Genomic DNA, 3812 nt, shown 5'->3' on the forward strand with positions numbered 1-3812 from the left:
CACTGCGGAGTGGTAGGGGGTGGCCCAAGGGGCTGGGAGAGGGTCCAGCCCACTCTGCACCTGGGCTGGGACTGGTCCTACCCATGCAAGGTAGCAGGAAGCTCTCTGCACACTCACTGGACCTGGGCTAGGACTGGATCTGGGGGCTCCCGGAACTCGGCAGAAGATCTATCTTCTTACTTTTTATTTTTATTTTTTGTTGAGACAGGGTCTCACCGCATAGCCCAGGCTGGCCTCGAATTTATAGTAATGCTCCTACCTCAGTCTCCTAAATGCTGGGATTGCCAGCACGTGCCTATATCTGGCTTCTTATTTTTTATTTTGCTATTCATTTTTATTTTGGGTTTCTCACATAAGAGAAACCATGTGACATTTAAGGTTGTGTGTCTGATATGTTTCCCTTAATATTAGGGTCTCCATGTTTATCTGTTTCCCTACAAATGGCTCAGGTCGTATCTTTCATAGCAGGGTGGTGCTCCACTCTTTATATATACCCTATTGTCTTTATCCATTCATCTGTTGGTAGACACAGAGACCATTTCCAAGACTGAGCTGTTATGAAATGCGCTGCTACAAACATGAGTACGCATGCATCTCACTACATACCAAGCTAGACTCAAAATGGATCCAAGGTCTAAATGTTAAAACAGAAACAATTGGCTGGAAGACAATGTAAGTAAAACCCTAGGAGACATAAGCATCTGCAAGAGCTTTATGAACAGATCCCCAGTAGCGTAGGAAATAAATAGTACAATCAACAGATTGGACAATATCAAAGTAAAAAGCTTCTGAAGAGACAACTTCCAGAAGGGGAAAATAGCTTTTGCCAGCTATTCCTCAGATAGAAAGCTAATATCTAGAATATATCAAGAACTCAAAAACATTAGGTGCCCTAAAAAGTTTAAAAAATGGACAAGCCAATTGAACAGATACTTCTCCAAAAAAGTACAAATGGACATAATGAAATGTTTAACATCACTGGCCATCCGAGAAATGCAGCACTGAGATCCCATCTAGCGCACAAAGAAGAGCCTCCCTCAAGCAGTGAGATAATAACTGGTGCTGGTCAGGTTGTAGGAGAAAAAGACACTTCCCCGTTGCTGGTGGCAGTGTAAACTAATTCAACCACTGTGAAAATCAGTCTAATGATTCCTCAGAAAACTCCTGCTAGCAATCCTATTTGATCCCAGCTGTTTCCCTTCTAGCCATCTCCCCCAAGTAGTTAAACATGGTACAAGAACAAACTTGTGGATCACTGGGGCAGAACACAGGATGCAGAAGCAACGCAAGCACGTTCAGGAATTTGACCTTTGACAAAGGACCCAAAAGATACACTGGAGGAAAGACAGCCTCTTTAATAAACAGTACTGGGAAAACTGGTTATTTTCATGCAGAAGATTGAATCTAGACCCATGTAGCTCGCTATGTACTAAACAAAACAAAATACTTTCAAACACATTCACCATATATTTTGTTCACACTGGCACAATGCTTTTCTTAAAAAGCATACAGCGCCATCTGCTGGCATTAGGTATTATAGCATTGGCCCTGAATTACCCACAAAGCTGTGCAGGTTTGCTTCGGTTTTAATGGAAAATGTAAAAAATAAAGCAAACATAAAGATACCTCAAGGACACAAATCACATTTGGTTGATTGATTTATTATTTCAGTTGTGATGGCCTCAGTGGCCAGTGCCATCCCTGGCTCCCCTTCTCCTTAGTTACCACTTCTCTTATCCCTCCCATCGACCTCCCTCCTCCAGGGCTCTGTGTCCTGCCGCCTCCTCCTCAATATCCTGCTGCTCTCCTCTACAATGGCCAATGGCTGCCTTTGTCCTCACACCCAGTAGAGGTCGTACCTGTGCCCCTCCAGGCCACACCATCCTCTCCATCCTACCTTACCCCACCCCAACTGTTGCCTCCACCTGCAAGCTGGCCCTAACCATGCCCTTGTCACCCATGACCTTCAATGTGCCACCACAGTCTGATCGTTACCACATTACCTCTTTACCTGGGGAACCTCTTATTGGGCTGTGTGCTCCTCAAACACAGGACATGTGTCTGACTCATCCCCCCTTCCCACCCTGCATGTATGTAACATATAGTAGCTGCTCAGTAAATGTCTCATGAAGGAACAAAATGCAAAATACCTCAAGGAAAAACAGAACAATTCAGGATAAGGTGGGCGGTAATCTCTTTGGAGCACTGTTACTATTTTCTGTCTCCACTGCACACCTGAGTTCATCCCTAAGTGAATCAACACTTTTTAATTCTTCCATAATATCCAGCTCTGTATTGGGTCCCCTGTGGACAAAGTTCAACTCTTAGTATATGAAGTAAACTGGGCTTGAGTCACTGAGCCAGCACTTGCTAGTGGAGCAAGTTGTGTGACATTTTAAAAATCCTCATCATGTTTTTGATGTTTTGAAGGACAAAATGACAATGAGCATAAGGCAAAGAAAACAGGGTGCTCTTGCTCTTGTTGTGATCCCTGAAGCCCAGGATCTGATGTGTGGAGTTCCGCACTGAGCGGGGACAGCTGCACATTACAGTGTGACTCTAACTCCTGACTGCACAGCTCGCTTAGTCTTTGGGGACTGCCTGCCTGCCCCCAAGTCTACTTTCAGTATTTTGTTATGCCAACACGGGAAACTTTCCTTTCACGATATTTCTCTAGTAAGGGCTAATTAGTATCCTTAATTTTAAAATGCTACTGTTCTGAATTCAGAACAGGCACACATACTGATTTGCCAGACTGGCAAATTTGGTAGAATCTGCTGATGACTTTGAGGATCCTTACACATGGAACCTTCACTGAGGTTTAAGGTTTTTTGTTTTTTTAAAATTTTATTTATTTATTTTTTATACATTTATGTGTGTGTGTGTGTGTGTGTGTGTGTGGCCAGCTCAGCCCACCAGGGGGCGGTGTTGGCTGGCATGTGGTGCTGGGGGATTGAACCGCGGTCCCTGTGTTTGCCAAGCTTGTTCCAAGTAGGTGCTTTAGACCACTGAGCCATCTCACCAGCCCCCTTAGGTTGTTTCTTTAAAGAGAATAAAAAATAGCAAAACCCCAAATAAAAACATCATAAATGGTATAGAATTTCACTAAACAAAATAATTGGGATTCAACAATTGTTATATTGCATATGGTTGTCTTCAAATTACTTGTTCAGATGACCAGATGTAAGCATGCTAACCTGGTTTTAAAAAGTTATAAAAGTAAAAGAAGAGAGAAAACATTAAGTATTAACTGCTCCTCTCAATAGACCAGCAGAAATTAGCAGTGCAATTATCTAAGCTACCCTGTATTATATACATATATATTTTTCTCTGTTTTCTCCTTTCTCTCATCCCAGTTTTCCTTCCCTTTGAAGTTTCTTTCCTTACACATTGTACCTCTCAGATTTTATTTACTTGTGCAGGTTCTTCATATATTAAGATGATAGTACAATGTTTTCACATGTGGCTCTGATTCATTTCACTTAAGAGTATGGTCTCTAGTTGCGTCCATTTACCTGTAAAAGCCTCAAGTTTATTGTTTTTGTAGCTGAGTAATACTCCATTGTGCAAAACTACCATATCTTTTTTATCCACTCCTCAGTTGATGGGCATCTGGGTTGTTTCCAAGATTTAGCTATGACAAATTGCACTGCTATAAACATGGATGCATGTATATCACTGTGGCATCATGTGGACGGCTCAATAACTCCAGGCCTCCAATCCGATTGCAAGTGGGTTTCCGGGTTCCTGTGAAACTGCCACATCATGACTCTGCACCACGTATCCCTTAATGGTCACCTGAGTGCCTCTGA

The sequence above is a fragment of the Octodon degus genome, unplaced genomic scaffold, assembly GCF_000260255.1.
Source record: "Octodon degus isolate 3935 unplaced genomic scaffold, OctDeg1.0 scaffold00330, whole genome shotgun sequence".
NCBI lineage: Eukaryota > Metazoa > Chordata > Mammalia > Rodentia > Octodontidae > Octodon > Octodon degus.